General features: G+C 31.9%; 1 protein-coding gene across 4 annotated transcripts in view; it reads right to left on the reverse strand.

The window, feature by feature from the left end:
* The window catches only part of LOC115890539 (ras-associated and pleckstrin homology domains-containing protein 1), a 331325-nt gene that overhangs the window by 68377 nt on the left and 239178 nt on the right, over positions 1 to 23770 (reverse strand). The window contains exon 1 of one of the 4 annotated variants that reach the window (XM_030910799.1): positions 9572 to 9674. The exons of the other annotated variants lie outside the window; for them this stretch is intronic. The gene's annotated coding sequence lies outside the window, so the exon portion shown is untranslated. Of the gene's footprint in view, positions 1 to 9571; positions 9675 to 23770 lie in introns of those variants that run through there. 4 annotated transcript variants of the gene reach the window in all.

The raw sequence follows: 23770 nt of genomic DNA on the forward strand, positions 1-23770 counted from the left end.
TCCATTGACGCAGAGGCTATAACGCCACCTTGGGTGAAAAAGTTTATAATGAGAACTCAGATTCACCAGGTTCCGTTACAAATAGGTTCCAGCTAGCTCAGTAAATAATTAAGTAAAATATATATGCACAGAACAAGAGATATCAAAAGGGAGGTGTATGGAAAAAGTGTACTGATTGAAAAGTCCAAAATGTACTGGATTCGTTTAATAAATATTAAATTTAAAGTTAAAAACAAATTGCCAAGATCTATCATCATAAAATATAGCAAATATTTAAATACGAAATAATGAAAACATATATATACTAGAAAAATCCAAAATAAATTAAATCATGAATGGGTATCACAAAAATATTGTTGTGACTAAACTGTGAACAACCCTGATGCGTATTTGTGATTATGATTAAATGTCTATAAAGAATAAAATGAAATTTAAATGTAAAAATCCCCTGATATACCAAGTTCACATACGATCGTATATTTAATGTAATAAATTTTAATCAATCATAAACGCAATAAAATAAGAGATGATTAAAGTCTTATCTGTCATCCAGTGGTCGTTCCAGTTAGTCCATGAGAAAATCCAGATTGCTGGTCTTCAGTGTCACAGTGACATTCCTCGTCACACTGGCATTGACGCCACAATGGCATTAGTTGCAGAACCAAATCCAGTACAAAAAAAAATTGATAAAAATCTTAAGCTAAACCGTAATCATCACTAAGGAGTAATAGCCAAGGAACAAGAACCCTAAAATATGATCTACTTTAGTGACACGTTCTAGTTTGGACATAGTAAAATACCTTTCCCCCATGCGGACCTTCCAAGACAAGATGGCGTCTCAACGCATGTAACTCCATGGAAAAGGGTTCCTTAACTGTCCTCGTACTCATCCCAGTACGTCCACGCACCCATCTACAGCTCCTGTCCTCTAAAATAAATAGTTGTAGAAGAGAACCTTACACCTAAGAATGTCTCTTACCCAACCAACAAAGATATCCCTTTTCAAGGTTTCCCCGGAATTCCAACTACACAGGCCAAGCTCAATTTCTTGCCAATCGGTCTTCTCGACCCTCAATGAATTCCAAGACCGTAATTCTACTGAACAATCCCAATATGGAACGGCGACCAGCCAAAATTTCACTAGAATTTCTTTCTTTTATTTTCGGCAGAGATCAGAAGGCTTCCCTTGCTTTCACCAAGATGGTTCAAAGTCGAAAAAGGACGCGTGTTTGCAAAATCCGCAAAAGACGCTGGACTCCAAGATACCAACCCAAAGTCTAACACAGGCAACCAGTAAAACAAAAGACCCAAAATAAAATTCGATGTAAAATTTTATTTAATGCTTAAGGATTGAGTGAAACATTATATTACATCATAATAAAATTATAATAATCCCTATAAGAACATAATATCTTCGGAAAATTATTAATACAGTTTGCGATCATATATAAAAACGTTTAAAAAGATCGAAAATCTAATTTACAAGATTCATCTGTCAAACTTCAACGTCGGTGTCCAACGATCAGCTGACAACAATTGAAACGTCAGTCTGTAAATCGTAATATAAACAAGATGAAATTTAGGAAAAAATCAACTATAATCAGGTAAAATCAATTGATTACATACAGGAAAAATACATAATAAAATCCTTAACCCATATGTATATTGCAGACCCAACATTCCCACTTTGCTGCGTTGAAAACAGACAAAAAAAGATAATCACATCAAATCTATGTTCAAGAATCCTCGAAGAAATATGCCAAAAGAATTATCCCTAACACAAGCATAAGCCTAAATAAAGAATTAGTAACCACTGTAGAAAGAAAGGTAGGTTTTTAAACAGACAAATTGATATTTTGTGTATGAGGTTTTATGTTACAGTTATCGGAGTTAACTCCATCCCAAAGAAATTGTTGTGGTGAAGAGATTTAATAGATAAGATATTATTAGAAGTTATATGTACAGTTAAGAAGTAAGCTAAATAAACGTTATTATTCAAGTTATTCAAGTAAGTTTAGTTTTATTCCTAAAAATAAGCAAAATAAGTAAAATAAGTTACGGTGAAATTTTAAACCGTAACAAGGCTTCGGAAAAAGAAGTTACACTATTACTATACTTATTAATTTAGTTATTTTCCAAGATCTAAAGAACGTAGCTAATTTATGGGAAGAATAAATAAAGTAACGCCTAATGTTCTATTAACATTGAATATCTAATTCTACTGCCTCCTCGACTAGTATGTCACGAGCTTCCTTAAAGTTTATTTAACTGTAAAATTGTCTATACAGATGTCCTAACACAACATCATTTTCACTGTTGCTAAGTATTGTGTTTAGAAAGAAAACATACAGTGAAGAGATATTAGAAAAATTGTTATAAATTATAAAAACAATAAAATAAAATTGGTTTTGGTAAACGGAAAACTTTATAATTATAAAGTATTTTGAATACAGAGAAAAGTCTTGTTTAAAGTTGGAAGTTCTTAAAAATATAGTATATTATTAAATACGGTTATAGTACGTATTTGAGAAACACTCTGTATAAACTTGTAACATAACATTCCAATTAAAATAATCATTTTTTATACCTGATAACTCAGGTGTAAACTAATGGAATACTTTGAAAAAAAAATGATAATTTTTTGAACGGTTTGCATATTAGATGTACCTTTTTCAAACTATTCCATTGGTGGTGTTTATTCTATGTTGGGGTTTCCAAACCGGGATCCTGGGATCCCGTTGTGTTTTTGTTGAATATCTCGAAAAATATAAATGCCCAATCTAAAATGATTCAATTTTATACATTTTAGTGTTTCAAAGATTATATTTTATTTATAAGCAGAACGTTCTATACGTGATTCTAACGAAATATCTAATAGTTATATTCCGTGTTTGCTATACTTATTTTACTTTTTTTCAACAAGAATTTTTTTTTTAATCTTCCTCCTAAATATCAATGTTACTTTGTTTTGTATATTTTAATAAATCTCTTTTCTCATTTCCTTTTTGATATACAGGGTGGTTCGGACTGTATTGCGGAAACTTCGGCAGCATATTCTGTAGATAGAAATAAGTAAAAAAGTTCGTATAAATGTATGTTCTAAAATTCTTAGTTTCGGAGATACAGAGTGTAGAAATTTCATTTTTATTTCGATTTTTTCCAAATAATGCCTGAAGTAACGTCAATATTTGGATAAAAATTGGTATCTGGGAGTTTTTTGACATGAGAAATTTGATTTTGATGTCAATATGACTCCTACTAGTAGAGGGCGCCACTTACATATTTTTTAACTGGTTTGAAGAGTAATAACTTTTCGTCCGTACCTGTATAAAATTACTGAGTAAAAAATATACATTTAAAAAAAAATACCTACGGGTAATGGTTTTCGAGATATTTGGAATCGAAATTATCAATACCTGTCATCATTGACATAAATTAAACATGTTGACTAAATAGTTATTAGAGTGAAATCATAAATTTGAAATGTTTTTGTGCCAAAAATTCAACAGAAACTGTTTTATCATCATTTTTTGCAGAAAATTTATTGATTAATTTAAAAAAATAAAAATTTCCCAAATTTATTTTTGAAATAACTACTCTCTCTCTCTCTCTCTCTCTCTCTCTCTCTCTCTCTCTCTCTGTCTCTCTCTCTCAACGTGTTTATTTCTCGTCAATAATGACATGCATTGACTATTTCCATTCTAAATATCTTAAGAACGGTTGCTTGTAGCGATTTTTACAAAGAGATATTTTTTACGAAAAAAGTCAGAGATATGTATATTTCTGGCTCGGTAGTTTTATACAGGTACGGACAAAAAGTTATTACGCTTCAAAACAGTTAAAACACGTGTAGGTGGCGCCCTCTACTAGTAGGAGTCATACTGACATCAAAATCAAATTTCTTATGTTAAAAAAAACTCGCAGACAATTTTCATCCAAATATTGACGTCACTGCAGAAATTATTTAGAAAAAATCGAAATAAAAATGGAACTTCTACACCCTGTATCTCTGAAACTAGGACATACATTTTTTCGAACTTTTTTATTTATTTTTATCTGCAGAATATGCTGCCGAAGTTTCCGGAGTATGTAGCTGCATTTTTCAAAAGTATTTCTTTAGATTAAATTTCTTATTCTGATAGTCAATCCCGGGATCTCGGGATAGGATTATATATAGGTTCTAATCCCGGGCTTTCCAAAACGGGATCCCGATAATTAAATTATAATGTAACAAATCACATCCAAAATCCAAAGCCACTTTCTTAACTTTGCATGGTATTAACAAAAAATATTTTAATATTTACTGATAGACTGCCGGATATATCTGTTTCGCATAACATTTCCATGTAATTTCTACGGAATTTCCTACAAAAATAAACTTATATTATTAATAGACGCCGGTTTACTTATTTCGCGTTTTCACTTTTACATTCCACTCCAGTTCCGTTTTTTTGGACCATTTTTAATAAACAAAAACAAAAGCAGTTTCTACGGTCGTTACCCGACGCATATTCAATCGACTGTGCCAGATCAGACGCCGTTATGAAAGGCAAAGCCGTAAATAGAAATAATTGCCGTCCTGTCCCCTTTCAGATAAAGACATAACGTTTCGGCCTTTGTTGCCGTTATTACAGTTATTACCGAAAGGTATAGAAATGCCGAAAACCACCGCCTTGGACTTGGTAAGGTACCCCTGTAGTAAGTACAGCAACTCATTTAGTAAATAATATCAATAGCACATATTATTATTCAATTTTAACGGAATTAGAGAAAGCGAAAATTGCTTTAATGAATACTTATTGTTTTATTTCGTTGTTCCCGTTGATTTTTGATTTACAAAAAATACTTTTCATAATCTATTCGTACCTTATTAATTCATGTTTTAATAGCATGGACATACAGGGTGTCTTAGGCTGAGTGTACATTAGAAGTTTCTAGAGAACTACAATATCTAGATCTAGCAGTCGAAGCAGATTTAAATGCTCCTTCAAACTATATTAGGGTTTCCTATACCTATCTGGCTCAGATTTTGAATAAAAAACGATTTTTCAATAAAATGGCAATCAAGATGGCTGGTGTCGCCATGGCAATTTGCTAGTGACAGTTAGTAGCTATTTTCAAAATCGACGTTAGTTTATGGACTATTTAAATTTATAACAGTTTACTTTTATTTAACTTACCTACAAACAATAGTTAGAATAATTATTTATTATTTTATCAAGAAAAATAAAGTAGCAGTTCTTTGATTTATATTACGATAACTTGAAGATATATTGGATTTTCTATAAAAGAACCAATATTCAAAGAACCACTTCCAACTATAGGTTTCCGCCTAATAGGTTTTTCATATACCACACTATTAGCTCTGCGAAATAGGATAAGTAGTTTTTCAAATGAACGCTTATCAAGAAAATTCCTATTTGGATATCTTTGGGCATAAACCCTTCAGGCCAACAAGCAATTGTCCTCACAAAATAAAATCACTAGTAACATATCTATTCCCTCCGCCATCCCCAGTTTCATGTTTCTTGATAAAATAATAAATACTTACTTATTAACCCTATTTTAGGTAAATTAAATAAAAATAACCTGTTATAAAATTAAATAAAGTCCATAAACTAATGTCGATTTTGAAAATAGCTACTACTAAGTGTCACTAGAAAACTGCCAAGGAGACACCGCCATCTTGATTACAATTTTATTGAAAAAACGCTTTTTTTTCAAAATCTGAGCCACATAGGTATAGGAAACCATAATATAGTTTGAAAGAGTATTTAAATATGCTTGGACTTATTTAAAAAAATACTTAGTGTTGTATTTGAAATAACGAAGTTTATATGTAAAATAAATATTTAAAATAGACCAGCAATTTTTGATACCCCTGTATACATTTAAGGAAGCAATCAAATTTTTATAGTAAAGATTATTTCTCTGGCTTCAATGTCAGCATAAGAATTAATTCTAAAAAGTAATGTACAAGGTGTTGACAAAGTTTTTTATTCTAGCATGCATATTTAAATATCTCTAAATATCTAAAAAATACTTTTAAACATATTAAACACTTATAATAAATGCCTTATTTTAAGACCAAGAATTCAAAAATAAAATAAAATACAGGGTGTTCCATAAGAAAAAATATAACTTTGGTATGGATCTTAGTTCTGCCACACCTTGTACATTTCAAAATAATTTTAAATTATGCACATTGCCTTCCCACATATACCCATAAAATATTTTGTTTCCACATCTTTCCGTTCTCCTATAATCAACCGAGGCGAATGAGGTGCGCCACCCTGTATAACCATACGTTTAAAACACCCTATGCAATAATATTTCGTGTGGAAATTTTCCTTATATAATTTTACTATCAAAACCATGACTCCTCAGCATTTTTTTTATTCAAGTCAATACAAGCTTTGGTTAATTTTTAAGAGCAAAATGAACGTTCGCGATCAATTTGCAGTTTTTTTCAATTAATTATCATTACTTTTTGATGTAATTTTTTAATATGACGAGGTGGCTTTGGTCACTATTATCGTAACGTCATATTACTCTGCATTGGATACTCTATACTAAATTAAGAAAAAACGGTAAAGACTAACGATACAGTCCTAATTTTAATAAACATTAATAACGATAACAGAACTAACGATATTAACGAAAACATTATTTGTAATACTCAAGTATGCAAACAGAAAAAAAATTGTAAAAAATACCCTAATACTTTGTATTACCTCCCTTGGCTGTTATAATTGTCTGAATACGTTCGTTCATACTCTCATTGATACTGCATATATCCTATTGCGTTATGTTTTCCCATTCTTCTTTAAGGACCAAGCGAAGTTCATTTAATGAAGCTGGTACCGCTTCGCGACCTCTAACCCTCCTGCCAGACATTTCTCAAAACGTCGAAAATGATGGGCAGTTTATAGTGGTATACTTTTCATAATAATCACTAACGCCGCCTTGTCATATCGAAAATAACTTCAAAAAGAAATGACAATTGAAAAAATTGCAAATTGTTGGTGGCACGTTCATTTTGCTCTTAAAAATTAACCATGTTTGATCCAAAATGACATGATCCAAAAAACAAAATGCTCAGGAGACATGGTTCTGACAGTAAAATTATATTTTAGGAAAATTTAAACACGAAATTATGGCACAGGGTGTTTTAAACTTAGGGTAAAAAAACAAACTCTCGAGTAACCCTGTATAATATGCCAAATACTGAAGTTTCTAAAAAACTGAGATTACTAATTAAAGTTGATGTAATTATATACAGCTTGCTAAAAAAATTCATGAAAGAGCGAAAAATAACAAAAATATAACACTGAAGAAATTTGACAATTTTTTGCATTTTGCATCTGGGTCTAGAACCATGATATGAATGTTTGCAATTGAGTATACTGTGCACAAAAAAATTAAGGCTATAATGCTATACAGAGTTAAAAGTCGGCTAGTAACGATCACAGAAATTCTACCATATTAAATCTAAAATACTTAATTTAAAAAGAACGACCAGAAATTTTATTGTGATCACTAAAATCTTCTCTATCGCTTATTGAAGATACTTGCATCGTACAGCTTAATAAAAATGGCACTAAAATCTATCCAACAGGGCATGGAAGATTTCGACAGAGGACATTCAAAAAATAACAGAAAATCCAATTCACGTGTGCATTAAAACGTCAGACCTAAGTGTCACTGTCCAGTATTCTCTCGTTGGACATACTACAAGCACACTACAAGTCACAAATTCCGCTTTCGATACTGTATTACAATTATTTCCAATGAATTACTAAAACACGACAAAAATGACATTGAAACGGTTAACTTAACAGACGAAAAAACAATTACAGTTACATTGAAACTAAAATAAGTAAAGGCGTCGAAAGAGGGACAAAAAAGAAATAAATATCGAACGTAGTCTGCCATGTCAAAACGTGGGAAGCGAAAAAGCAGAACGGGCTTAGTAGTGAACTATGCAACTCCCAGAAATAAACCATAAAAAGTGTCGTGGGTGGTCGTACACGGGCACTTGAAAAAGATTTGAATTTATTTTCTAGGCCTTTAAACGAGCGCCGTTTTACCGTGTCAATGCTTTAAACTACAATAAATGCATTTCGTTTTACATATGGTATCCATCTAATGGATATTATTCCGTATTTTAAACATTATATTTAGAAGCACACCAACCACAATTGAATAATTTTCAAAAATATTGGTTAAAAAGTCTCGATTTGACGTTTCTAAAGAAAGTTAAAAATTTATATTAGTTTGGTCAAGAAAAGGTGGTCCGAACCGTATTCCGGAAACTAAAATAAAAATAAGTAAAAAAGTTTGTATAAATGTATATCCTAAAATGCTTAGTTTCGGAAATACAGGGTGCAGAAGTTTCATCTTTATTTCGATTTTTTCCCAAATAATTTCTGAAGTAACGTCAATATTCGGGTGAAAATTGGTGTCTGGAAGTTTTTTGACATGAGAATCAATATGAATCCTATTTGTAGAGGGCGCTACATACATATTTTTTAACTGGTTTGAAGAGTAATAATTTTTCGTCTGAACCTGTATAAAGCTACTGGGTAAAAAGATATACATTTATGACAGTTTTTACGTAAAAAATATATTGGTAAAAATCGTTACGAGGAATGATTTTCGAGATATTTGGAATCAAAATTATCAGTACCTGTCATCATTGACATAAGCTAAACATGTTGACTAAATAGTTATTATACTGAAATCATAAATTTGAAATGTTTTTGTACCAAAAATTCAATAGAAACATTCTTATTTAAAAAAAATACAAATTTTCCAAATTTATTACTTCAGTCAAATAACTGTCTACTCAACATGTTGATTTTTTGTCAATAATGACAGGCATTGACTATTTCTATTCTAAATATCTTGAGAACGGTTGCTCGTAGCGATTTTTACCAAGAGACATTTTTTACGTAAAATATGACGGAAATATATATTTTTTCACTCGGTAGTTTTATACAGGTACAGACAAAAAGTTATTACTCCTCAAAACAGTTAAAACACACGAAGGTGGCGCGCTCTACAAATAAGAGTCACATGGACATTAAAATCAAATTTCTCCTGTCAAAAAACTCTCAGACACCAATTTTCATGCAAATATTGACGTTACTTCAGAAATTATTTGGAACAAATCGAAATAAAAATGAAACTTCTACACCCTGTATGTCCGAAACTAAGCAGTTTAGGACAGACATTTATAGGAACTTTTTTACTGATTTTTTTCTGCAGAATATGCTGTTAAAATTTCCGGAATACAGTTCGGACCACCCTATAGAAAAAAAGTTTCCATATATTTTTTTTTGTTTCTCTGCATCTTAAAAAATTACGAATATATTAATCCAAATATATGAAAACTCTTTCAATACTTATACAGGGTGTCCCAGAAATAAGTGCAAATATTTTAACTGGTACTGTAGTTCGACCACAGAAACGTTCAATAATAAATTGGTAGGTAATTATTCTAAAGACCTAACTAAAAAGTAACAAAAATAAAAAAAAAAACAATAAACAAATAGAAAAAGGGACTTACATAGTATATCCGTTATCAAATATATTGACATTTTAAAAAATTAGGAACTTAAAATTACACATTGTAAACACATGCAAATTAATAGTCATCTTAAAATATACATCGGCTGCAAAAGACCGTTTTTACTAGACTGAATATTTTCGCTATTTATAAAATGTCGTTTATTGTATTGACCACTTGGAGGCATTTTTTACGTTGTTTTGGGTATCCAATATTTTTTTATTGTTTTTAACAGAATGCTTGTGGTTCATAAAATCGAATAAATCGATAATAGACCTGATTATGAACATATACGGAGTGACCCGTTGTTCGAAAAAATACTCCATTTTTTAAAACACATATTTTCATGAATTTACTTACAAACTCACCAATTTACAAACTCACCGGTACGAAAAACGGACAGTTTAAAATTTTGAGGTATTAAGTTTAATATATTTTGTTCTAGTGTGGTGATTTTGATGATTTTTTAAACAATTTGTAGGTAAATTATTTAACTTTTTAGTATCTCTTTCTAAATTAAAAATGAAACTTTTGTAACGCCATTGTAATTAAAAAGTCATATTATTATTTTTTGCTGACGTTTACTCTAGTAGAGATGGTCTTAAGTTCTGAAGTATATGCTCTTGCTGCTTTAATTGATTATGGTAGAGATCCAACTTTGGGACTTAAAACCATTTCTGCTAGAGTTACTGCCCAGCAGAGAGACAATAATAGACATTACATAAATCATAAGCACTGTGTTATTGGACTGTTGACTAAGACCAAAAACAAACGTATGGTTTAATTTAAAAAAAACGACAAAATGTTAGTGTCTTCTTCAAAAGCGAATATCTCAAAAAAAATCTATTAAGATGAACCAAAAACAAAACTATCGGGTGAAGATACACCTAGATGATAAAATTACTTTTAAATTCCTTGGTTTGCGTTTATTAAGTTCTTGAAACTTAAGTAATAATATTTTAGTTAATCAATAATATTTTTAAATATCAAGCCATAGGTAATATTAAATTTTCATTAAATATAATAACTCACTTTTTCAAAAAACTTTAGGTGCATTTTAACGTTTAATTTAGGTGTTTTTTGGGCGTTAAATTCGGACGTTAAATACATAAAATCGCCAATTTAACTGTTCGACCTAAAAATGGGTAATCGACGAGAATAGAATGGAAATGAGCTTTTTTCGGGATCGTCGCAGTGCTGTAAGCTTTCAGTCCATTAAGTTTTGATGTCAACGAGCGTTTTGGAACTCAGTTGCCAAAATTTGAATCTTTAATATGCAATTTTCTAGTATAAAATGACCTACATTTAGAAATTGAGTTTGGAATAGACTGCATTTTAAGTCAATTTGAATTGACTTAAAATGATATACAAGGTGTTTCAAAACAAATGCGAAAAACTTCAGGGGTGATTCCTTGTTCAAAATAAAGGGTAGTTTGCTTCATAAACGTTAGGTCAAAAGTCAACCATTAGGGAGATATAGCGGTACAAAGATGGCGGAAAAATAATGTTTTTATTTTTTATCTTGAAAACGGAAAGAGATAGACTAATGAAATTTTATGGAAGCATTACTGTTATGAAAACACACTTTCTGGTAATTTTTCACTTTTTAAAATGAGTGGAAGGGGTTGAAATAAACTACCCCTATCATTCTTGTTAACGAAATTTAAAGAAAAATCTTATCAAACACATGCAAAAAAAATAATTTGGATAGTTTAGTTTGTTTAGAAACTTTTTTATCTCTTGTATTTTTTTGATAAAACTCACCGATTTGAAATTAAAAAATAAAATGTAAAGCATTACATGTCAGGACAAAAACATTTTCTGATAAAGAATCTAGTTGGCTGCTGTAATTTTTTTAGGAAAAAATCTAGTCTTAGGAAAAAATCTAGTCGGCCGCTGTTACTTTTTAGGATGTTCCTAATATTATTTTATTTGACATTACTCTACTGCAATGCGTTATTATCTAGATGATTATTATTATCGTTATTATCACTAGATTCTTTATCTAAAAATGTTTTTTGTCCTGACATGTAATGCTTTACATTTTATTTGTTAATTTCAAATTGGTGAGTTTTATCAAAAAAACACAAGAGATAAAAAAGTTTCTAAACAAACTAAACTATCCAAATTAATTTCTTTGCGTGTGTTTGATAAGATTTTTCTTTAAATTTCGTTAACAAGAATGATAGGGGCAGTTTATTTCAACCCCTTCCACTCATTTTAAAAAAGTGAAAAAATTACCAGAAAGTGTGTTTTCATAAGAGTAATGCTTCCACAAAATTTCATTAGTCCATCTCTTTTCGTTTTCAAGATAAAAAATAAAAACATTATTTTTCCGCCATCTTTGTACCGCGATATCTCCCTAATGGTTGACTTTTGACCCAACGTTTATAAAGCAAACTACCCTTTATTTTGAACAAGGAATCACCCCCTGAAGTTTTTCGCATTTGTTTTGAAACACCCTGTATACCAAAACAGCAGTGATATTTAGAAAATACTTTTTGGATAAAATATCAATATTATTTGTGATTTATTATTAAAAAAGATCTAAAATAGTTATTTTATCAATATCACTGTAAATACTATATTACATACTTTTTTTTTCGATTACATGCTTTTTTTTCTTAACTATCACTGACATTAATCTCTACTGCAGTTTCGTTATCTATATTTTATACTCTCAAGCGGAGTCAACGTTAAGACTAAATCTATATGGTTACAAAAAGTTTTCTGTACCTACATGTATTCTGTATACATGTGATTTCAATTACTAATGTTATGTTTTTTCCTATTTTTTCGTTGAAAAGAGTTCGTTTAGGAGGTTCGGACGGGTCTATATTATGTTTTTCAATTTTATTGCCTCCAATAAGTTGAGATTTTTTGCTTTTCGGGTGTAACAGCGTTTTCAGATGGAGCGGAGCGTCCGCGACGGACCGTCCGCGACTTCGAGCAAGTACCATGAGTTTATATGAACGATTTCACATGGGTCGCGTATGCTCCGTCCGGATAAGCTATATTGAAAAAACATCCGCGCGTACCATACGCTCCGCTCCATCTGAAAGCGCCGAGGAGGTTGAGGAAAATGAAGAGGTTTTAAATTTGTTTAAAATCACAAAAATGAGCGAAGAAATATCGAGTTATTCAATATTCAATGCAATTGAGGTAATGCAGTGTAATTGAAGGGGTGGCTGTAATAACCAGGCAAATTCGGAATGAGCTGAAAAATAGAGTTCTTGCTGTATGTATGTGCTGTTAAATGGAGATATCTGATTGTTACAGGGAACGATTGGAATATTTTTTAATCGGCATTTGAGTAAAAATGTCATTTTCGTAAACAAGTGGAACTGACTGATTATTGCAGCCAACCCTTCAATTCTCAATATTTCCCAATACATTTAGTTTAATTATCAATAGAGAGGTATATCAATTAGCTGGATACATACATATAAAGATGTAAATTCTGTGAAAGTGTATTAAATTGCGACAAATCCAATACATATCTGCGACATTTTTGTCTCATTTTTGTTTTGTTTCAAAATTCGGAGACTTTTCAATGTCCCGTCTCGAGTCGGTAAAGATCAAAGTGTCTATGTTTTGTTCGTATATTTTACGACAAGTTGTCGGCGCAGTGTGGATGGCGTGTGCTGCCAACAGTAGGAGACCAGTTAAATCACTTATGGTTAATAAAACTAATTCGCAACAACCAAACTTTTGACTTTGTTGCACTTTTGTCCTTGGAGTGTGAACAGTTTGCCTTGTCAGAATTCCCCATTTTTTGTCGCAAGTTTGTCTTGTTTTTATCTAAAAATCGTGTTTACTTTTCGTCGCGTTGGTCTGGACCCGGCATTAGACATTGGTGGAAAATCCCGGAAATCCAAGACCAACCAACGGAAATTTCTGGAAACCCAAGAGAATTCTACGGAAATCTTGAACAGAAGTTGCGAGGAGACCGCTGGCATAAAGTATGGTATAAAAAATTGGCGCCGGGAGGCACGTATAGCCGCCCATACTAAAATATGTTAATAAAAAGTTAGTAGGCAGTTTCAAAGTGAAGGAATTTTTCCAATTTTTTTTATCTCAAAAACTGCGAATTTGACTGATTTTGATGTTTGAAGAATTTTTTCAATTTTGGTCCGCGGTTATTTCCCCTATCCGCCACCTGGAGTCGCGTCCGATGGGAGTTTGGAGTTCTCCACACGAATTTTCTCAAAAACGGATTACGGAAACACGGAATACTCGTATCTCAAAAACTGCGACTGACTGATTTTGACGTTATTACAAATTTTGTTGCAAATATTATTCCTAATCTTAAATTGAAAACCGCGTTTCGCTAGCTACTGTAATTTTGGAGTTACGATTTATTAAAATTTTTACCCCCCTCCCATACCCCCTTAACAATCCCTCCACCCCCACCAAAAATTAATGGCCAGATTATCGAGTGCCACAATACTTTTGTGCCAAATTTGGTTAAAATCGGTTTAGCGGTTTTTGAGTTATCGTGTTACAGACGGACAGACCGACAGACAGACAGACACACAGACACCATGAAAATATTTTGTATTTAGGTCATTTATGACCCAAATAACTCATTTTGAGTGAAACTAAAAAAAAACTTTTTCTTGCCGATCTTAATAGCCTACCATACCTATTGGTATGGTCGGCTAAAAAGAGTATATGACATAAGAAAAAATATAAAGTATAAAGTATGGTATAAATAGTATAAAGTATAATTCTACAACATGAAATTTAACAAGAACAATCTAATTTTGTTAATTAATTGTACCTACAAAAACTATTTCCGCATCTTTCTGCAGCATTGCATCTTTCAACGTTTTAAATGCTTTCATTAAAATAATTATGCAAAAATGCATTTTTTATTTCTATTTCTCTTACCCTCAACATTTCGAAACCCTTGATATAAAGATAATTAAAAAGAAAGCAGTGAAATACTAATGACTCATTTTGCGTGAGGAAAAACTAATAATTCCACCCCGGAACACGATAATAACTACACCGTTTCTAGAGAGTTTACCCTGACCTCCAGTAATTTTTCCAACATTTTATTACTAGCACGTGACTGAAACTTGACTAAAACGTATGTTTATTATATTAACAGAAATTTTTATAGGATTAAAATTTACACATTTACTAATAAAATTATACATAGAAGTTTTCTCTTAAAAAATATTTCAATTCTGTAGAACAGAGGGCAGATCGTATTTTTCTTTGTGTTTCTTTGTAAAAAACATGATTTCTTGATCGTTCCTCGTTTCTTGATTATTAGTAGATATTTAGATATCTAGTATGTATGTCCCCTGATTGTCCTTACAAGGAAATCACTTTTTTGTTATTAACAGTTTGAGAAAAATGTCTCTTCAGAAGTGTTTTTTGGTTCTTAAATGGTTAATCCCGTTTATACTTTTACAAGTCCTAAACATCAAAACGCGTTTCTTCATTCTTTGAGATATTAATATTATTAATTTTGATTAACTTCATATTTGTCTCTGTTGTTTTAACATATCTATCATTTTCAATGATCAATGATCTATCATTTCAATTTAACATATTAAAGAAGAACAACATTTATTTCCTTGAATTTATTACGGAAAATTCAATACACTACACCATAATTAATTCTTAGTAATAACTGGGAAAGGAATTGATTTTACCATAGGACAAGTATTGTTTTTTTGACCTTAGAAATAATTAACCAAATTCTCATATTTCTTAATTTTTTTCTAAAACGGCAAGGAAATTTGAATAAGTAGGTACAAACGGAATTAATCTTTAGATCATGCAAAAACTTTTATATTAAGTTCATCTGATCAAAAATTCGCACTTCCTCGTCTATCTTCATTTTCCAAAATGATGTAAAAGTTCAAATAAGAAGTTTAAAATTGATAAATCTCAAATTAATTATAGAAAAAACACAATGTGTAGAGTTATATTCAAATTCTTTGATATAGAGATTAATTGCTTTTATTGTTCTTATCTTGTTTTTATTTAAACTAAATCAGGTTAAACATTTTACAAGACTTAGGAGTGCAAAAGGTGGAAATGTAATATGGAAAATATTACTAGTAATAGTACAATTACTCCCACGTATACATCTGCTGAGACCTGGCGTTACCACAGGGCATATACATATCTCATTGTTGAGAGAGGCGGTATAAAAACGTACACATAATTAATTGTTGATGCTTTTTGAGATATTCAATTAGAAAACTTTTCTTCAGGCAAACAATATCCTTAAGACAAATATCATTGTATGTGCCCATAAACGTTCTACGCAAACTCTAACTTACTACACGGAGAACACGGTTCTTTGTTGTCAAATTATGAGCACTAGTAAGTATATATTTTCTTCACTCGAATATTCCTTATTGCAATCTGTTGTAACGTTAATTTACTTATGTAGAGTTATTCGTGTCCATAATAACGATCAAGTTGGAGTAGGGGATAAGATAAATGCCTCCATAATGGAAAACATAATATCAATCAAAATAAAGACAACACCAAGGTGGTGGGTTCATTTCTTAAAAAAAGCCTGGATATTTTGCCACTGCAAGATAAATCTAAAAAATAAGAAAGTAATTTTTTGTAAACATCACTGCGTAGAATTCAAACGGAAACCAGCTTGTCACTAGCTTATTACTCAAACACAAATTTGCCTAACAGACAAAAAACTTTTCAGGACGTGTATCTCCTCCAGTGGTCAGAAGCAAAAAAAAAACAAGAAAACAGAAGAAAACTATTTAAAATGTCTAAATATAACTATTCGGTGAACACTTTATATTTTACCAGACGTCTATTAAGAACTGTTGATGTTCTGCTTAGATAATATTTTTCAATTTTCATAGTCTCCTCGTGATGAATGATGAGAAAAACAGCAACCATGTTTTGTTGGTGGCTGCAAATTCAAAAAGCGAATGAAATGAAAATCATAATAATACTACAAGAGTAGTCATGTGGGAATTTAAAAAAAAAAATATACATCCTCGTATTTTCACTTCTTTATTTCTGTTACTGCATTCTTTCGGCTGAAAATTTAAGTAGGAATGTTTTTACATCGTTTCAGTATGCAAACAATTCACTGGATTTGTTGTAGTTGTAGAAAATATGTATAAATAGAAAAATACTTTGCGCGGCCATGTGCTTGTAGAAAAATTATGAGACTAAAGATAAGTGCAAATCGTTTTTATAAATTTTATAAAATCTAGTTAGAGTTTTTTACTGATAGCTAGAGTGCAGGTCGTCGCATCAATCAGTTACAAGAAAACTGTTTTCTTATTTCATGAAATCAGTTTCCCAGTGTTCCTCAGTGATTCAAAAATAAATAGGAATGGAAAAATATTGCTTCCTTGCGGAACTCCTGAAGTGACAGTAAATAAATGCTTGGGACGTTTCGTTGTTTGTCTAATACTACAAGTTCGATGTATCAGATAGCTCTTCAGCAACTCGAAAGCTTCATTGGAAAGACCAAAATTCATAAGTCTGTTAAGAGGTAAACTATGGCCCACTTCGTCGAATGCTTGTTCAGCATCGGTATATTATACGACATCTGATTTTTTGTTTATTACCCATCGCAAGGGATGCGGAATTTGTAAAAACACATAAATTAGAAATAGCTGATCTATCTCCATACTGGAAACATGAGAGAGCCAAGGAACAATCATGTTCATACAAAACCGACTAGTAGACGAACTACAATCGGATGAGATTCTGGGAATGGTCTCGGATCTCACACCACCAATCTAACTCTTGACGTGCCTACAACGTCCTGTTCCCGAATAGGGACGAATGGGATAAGCCGAGAAACGGCTTATTACTTGCAGAAATGTGTTGGTACACGGACGGATCCACAAACGATAAAGGATCTGGCGCAGGAATTTACTGCAGCAGTCCAAAGACTGAGATCTATCGCAGTCTTGGAAAACACACCACAATTTTCCAAGCTGAGCTATATGCGATTGAAACCTGTGTGCAATTGCTGGAGAACAGCAATACACCGGGAAAACAATAAGCATATTTCACTTGAGGCAACGAAAAGCACGTCCAGGGGCACACGGGCCACTGCCGGCTGAGATCACACCTACAGAGGATGGGACTGGTGGAAGACGCCGAATGCCGACTCTGTATGGAAGATGAGGAAACAATGAAGCACGTTATGTCCCGCTGGGGGCAGGACCAGGTTTGAGGTGTTTGGCAAACCCACGGTAGACCTATCAGACCTAGAAGTCATATCACCTTTGGACAGAACGGCCTATGTTAAAAGGCTGGGTCTTGAGGGTGAACTTTAATGCTCTTTTTCTATTAAAGAGCTTGTAGAAACTGAGCCACGATAGGCCCTCGCGACCGTAGTGGAGGGTCCCACCTGGGACCCACAAATACAAAAATACTGGAAAAAATCTGCTGGAAAGGGTCCATGCTGATCTTTCACAATGTGTTTATTGATTAAAATTTGCAAATTATCATGGAGTATAACTTCAAAAATGACCAAAAAAAGCAAAGAAAATAATCGCCCATAAAGCAGTATTATTTATTAGATAGATATGTTTTTAGCAGAGTAAAAATACAAAGCTATTAATAGCTCCAAATAAAAATAATGAAGTTAAAAACAAAGGCACAAATAAACCTATTGGGTATCGCAAAGCGACTATTTCCACATTCCTCGCACATTCAACGGCAATTAAAATCCATCGGACTAATCGCCTAGTTATGGGTTAACGACGTCTGTGCGCAGCCAGCCTCCATACCAACAGACATCATGCGGGTCGGCTGGCCGCTCCACTCGAAAGCCCTAGCACTGCTCGCTTAATTCAATTAACGATGGTTAGAGGGTTGGTCGCCATCTTTCTCTGCAAGAAACATTAGGTACTGTTTATTTTCTATACAGAGTGTAAACTTAAAATTCTAACACGTTAAATAATTACTTAACGGCTTAAATAAAGTAAAGGTATTTTACGTTAACGTCTCCTTTTTTTGGTAAGGTTATATCTGGATGGGGCCTACTTTGTTTACGGGGAAACGAACCGGCGTGAATGAGCAGTGTGTGTCTATAGATTTTACACTCTTGCCATGGAACAAAAGCACGATAGGACACTAACGTTCACTAACGTCGCTTAACTTCGGTGATCTATTCGTGTTTCGACATAGCCTGATAGCTTAAATAATTTGTATCAATTGACTAAAGCAATAAATGCGAAAAAGGCATCAAACTTTATTATTGATATTAAAGAGCAAGTCAATAAGTAGATATTTAGAAACTCATCAACTGGCAGTGTGACGCCACGTTCACTGCATATCATTCATCTGTTTCCTGTCCAATTATGAGCAGAATTCATCGAGTGGTATAATTGTTGTAGTTTTAAAAGAACATCTACTATGCCGAGCCAAAAAGATGTTCTATTTCTTTGTGACAATGTACAGGGTGAGTCAATGATAGATTAAAGTCCATTATCTCATTTGTTTCGAGGTTTACAAAAAAATATTAAATATAAAAGTTATAGGGAAGATTAAGAAACACAACTGAGTATATAAGGTGCTTCCAAAAAGTGTGGCGGATATACCATATGTTTTTTTAAATGCCACACCCTATTTTTTATTTTATTTTTAGATTCTGCGTAAAATTCCATAATTTTTTTATATATGATGTTATATACCTAAAATTAATAGTTTTTGCAATATTTAAATTTGTTTAAACAAATGTTAACACAATTTTCACAATCTGAATAGAATGACATATCATATGTCAACTTTTGACATTTTTGTTTAAAACAAAATTGAATTTTAAATTTCAATCTAGAGTGTCATGGCTGTGTTAAAAACACTAATTTTTATTCAAGGAGCCTTGGAAAAATAGATTTGATCGTCTAATGTTATTCGTGTCTTGTCCTGGCTGGTTAAAAGATGCACAAATCGTATTTTTAATCACATCTCAGTTTTTTCAAATGGAACGAGGGTGGCTCATTAGCATATTTGAAAAAAGCATTTTTTACGAATAATTTGATACCTCACACTTGGTATTTCGAGTCAAATTATCGTTATGAACCACATGTTATAATTTCAAATAAACCATATGCGAAAATGTCAAAGTTGACATATGATATGTCATTCTATTCAGAGTATTATTTTCTATCGAATAAAGCAACAAAAAACCGAGGGTACCCTTTAAAAATCAAAAGTTGTAGTAATTTCCGGCGAAACAGGAAGTGGCAGAAAACAATTGAATACGTCAATCAATCCTAATTTATGTCATATATTAACATACCAAATCTCAATTTTTTATCTGAAAAAATAAAAAAGTTATAGGGGGTGAGCCACTTTTGAGACGTACCCGGTATAACATACTTAATAAAAGTTGAAGAGATTTGTAAAATCTATCAGAAAAAATGATAATGTACCATTTAAAAAAATTGAAATTTCTTAATTTTAAGTAGTTGAAAAACAAATATATTTTAAAAACACCTTGTAACATCTAGGTCTAAGTCTTTTTCTATATCTCTATAAAATTCTCTTACCAAATTTTAGTTGTCCAACTTTAGCAACAATGGCATCACTGACAATTTTTTACCACACTGCAATCTAACATTTGTTTAAACAAATTTAAATGTTACAATGTGTATTATTATATTAATTATATTAGAATATATAATATTTCAATAAGAGATATTTAAAGAGCTTGCAAAAAATATATTAGAACTTATGCTAATGTATCACTTATGATCAATTTTTAAAAATAAAAAAACTCTCGGCCAAAAATGAAGAACATAAAAGATGAATCGATAACTCCTTTATGAAACGATAAATCATGATATTCTCTGAGTTGTACCGTCGAATAATTGACTTAATTGAATCTAATTCAAATAAACTGACGCGGACACATTTTCGAGCCGCTCCTGTTCTGACGCTTGCTTCGTCAACGATAAATCTCTGGCAATGGCTTTGGTTGAGGATAGAGTAGCTAGAGACGACACTAGGTGCAACCTGGTGAGTTATGGCCACACAGACAACGCCGGTGAATCGATATTGGATGGTTTAAAATTCGACACTTTTAAAGGGAATCACCCTTTTCTATAGGAGGAAAAAAACTAAAATCGCTGTCTGGCGCTCAATTTTTATTAAAAACATGATGGTGAAAACAGCACATTGATATCTGTTACCGTTTATGAGTTACGTTTTTCAAAAATGTGCATTTTTAACAAATCGCTGTAACTTTTTTGTTATGGAAAATTTTGAATTTTTGTGAAAACATTTCCAAAGCACCTTTTTATGTGGAATTTAACGGTTTAGGTATAATTTTTTTTTAAATTAACGATTTAAGAGTTAACAACAGAAAAATTGATTTTTTATCTGGGACACCCTGTATATCATTAATTAAGTGAAAAGAACTTAAAATTATCTTATAAGTAGGTAAAAGTAGGTATATATTTTGTACCTAGTTTAAAATATCAAATCGGTTTTAATACCCGCCTGTTTCATTTTTGCATCTGTCTCTAACCAAAGCTCTATTGATCTTCGGTCATTCTTTTTAGAGATGCGGATGTTGAACATCCGGAAACGGTAGTCTCCCTGTGCCATTTTCATTTTATTAAAATCTCCCCTTCCTTTTGTTCGCCACAATACCGAACGATTTAATATTTACTTCCACTTCTTTTATTTAAAAATGTAGAATATAAGACTTAATGAAAAATGAGATGTGTAAGAGCTTTTGGTTTTAACCTTGATTTCCGGGCGTCATCAAGTATATGATAATTTCAATAAAAACATTTTTTCAAACGCCACAAAAGTATTAATTTTTGCGACGTGATTGACAATAACAAAAGGTCATTTTAACACCTAGTCATAAATGTAGAGAACTTTTACGTCGGAGCACAAAAGCAGAAAAATATATTATTACACTGAATTTAGGTGTCAAATTCAACGAGTGTAACCATAGCCTCTCGATGTACAGGGTGGCCCGAACAGTATTCCGGAAACTTTGGAAGCATATTCTGCAGATAAAAATAAGTAAAAAACGTATAAATGTATATCCTAAAATGCTTAGTTTCTTAGATACAGGGTGTAGAAGTTTCATTTTTATTTCGATTTTTTCCAAATAATTTCGGAAGTAACGTCACTATTTGGATTAAAATTGGTGTCTGGGAGTTTTTTTGATATGAGAAATTTAATTTTGATGTCAATGTTATTATTGAAATGTAGAAAAATAAAATGTGAACATGAGAACTTTCATTCGCGCTATTTTCTATTGACAATACATATCTTCTTGTGACAGGTAACTAAAGGAGGGTTCACACCTATTATACATATAATGCTACGTTTACAACTATAAGAATTGTGTACATCAACATTTGCGACGTTTTTTACGTAAATAAGGTCTCTTGGTAAAGATCGCTACGAGTAATGGTTCTCGAAATATTTGGTATCCAAATTATCAATACCTGTCATCATTGACATGAATTAAACTTGTTGACTAAATAGTTATAGACTGAAATTATAAATTTGAAATGTTTTTGTGCCAAAAGTTCAACAGAAACTGTTTTATCACAGATTAGGTATCCTATAAGTATACAGATAAAAATCTTGTCCCTAATTCGTGGTACGAAAATTGTTTTTTATGACGATGTGCAAACGAGTCAAATTTCTTGTGCGCAAAAATAAACTCACGTAAAATAACAATAAACAGAGTAATAGAGAGATATCGCTAAACCGAATAGCGTGCATGGACGTTAATAAGGCCAGGTGTTATTTCCTTTACGTGAGGTGGTATTAACTCTCTTCATTTATAGTTATCGGATCGGAAAGAATTCTGATCGCGTCGCGTCCGCTATTTAAACTTAACCTAACTTTGAATTTAAAACTTTGAAATTGTTTTGTTTACTAGGTATTTTAAAACTAAAGGGCTAAAGTGCTTATTTCCAGTGCTTTATTGTTCAACGTCTGCCAATGGGTTTAGGACAACAAGCAACAAATTCTCTTAGAAGGGCTAAGTCGTCATCTGCTGTAAACCTAAGACTCTTTATAGGTTCTTTAGTATTGGATGAGGTGGAATCCATATTTTGGGCCATATTTATTTAATTAAAACTAATCCCAGCTACTTAAATATCAAATTACCTAATAATACTAAAGCAATAATTCAAAACAATTCAAACATAACCTAAAATAAAAGATCTCGCCGGCCGGCTCCGGTTGTCAAATACCCGCACATGCCCATTTAAGCAATTTTTAAACGTTATCAGAGGTTATTTAGAAAGAGCGCTTAAGTTATTAGTGGGTGTTGCGTTGACTCGCGCATATCGTAACCATGATAAGGTACGCGTAAATACTGGATGACGCTATTCGATTTTCCGATATCTCTCTAATAACTGTGCCGGTCAGGCGCTGTGCACAATTTTAGAGGCCATAAGTGGGCGTGCTATGCGCACAAACTAGTCACCTAACGTGCCCGATTCCGAAAATTGGAACCACGAAAAACAATAAAGAAAAAAAAATATTATAATCTGCATAATCTGTGGTTTTATAGTCAATTCTTCGTAGAAAAATTTATGAAAGAACGGTTACTCGTAGCGATTTTTAGAAACAGACATTTTTTACGTAGTCACGGAAATGTATATTTTTTCACTCAGAGCTTTTATACAGGTACGGACGAAAAGTTATTACTCTTCAAAACAGTTACAAAACATGTAGGTGGCGCCCCCTACAAATAGGAATCATATTGACATCTAAATCAACTTTTTCATGTCAAAAAACTCCTAGATACCAATTTTCATCGCCACAAAAGGTGCCATTTTTGCTTCTTATAAAACAATATACTATTTTAAATGGATTGGAACAAAGACACATTTATTTTTTCAAATTTGCTAGTTCTCATAAATTTCGAAGCATTAAACTGGTGCCTCCAGAAATTTAGTGTTAATCATATACAGAAATGATTCTAATCAGTTTTAAAAAGAAGTTTTAAATACAGTATACTTCTGAGTAAGAAAATATATTTTTTCAAATATCCATATTTTATTTGATTAAAATTTTTGAGTTTTATTTGACCCAATGACAAAAATTATTCGATAATAACAGAGAATACCTCCATTTTTTCTACAATGGAAGATTGATTTGACAGATTTTAAAACCATTATCTTTAATTTAACATTGTAAGGCACAATGTTTCGATTGTTAGTAGTTCTACAATAGCTTACAATACGT

Source organism: Sitophilus oryzae, unplaced genomic scaffold (genome assembly GCF_002938485.1).
Source record: "Sitophilus oryzae breed Bouriz unplaced genomic scaffold, Soryzae_2.0 scaffold_882_pilon_pilon, whole genome shotgun sequence".
Classification (NCBI taxonomy): Eukaryota; Metazoa; Arthropoda; class Insecta; order Coleoptera; family Curculionidae; genus Sitophilus; species Sitophilus oryzae.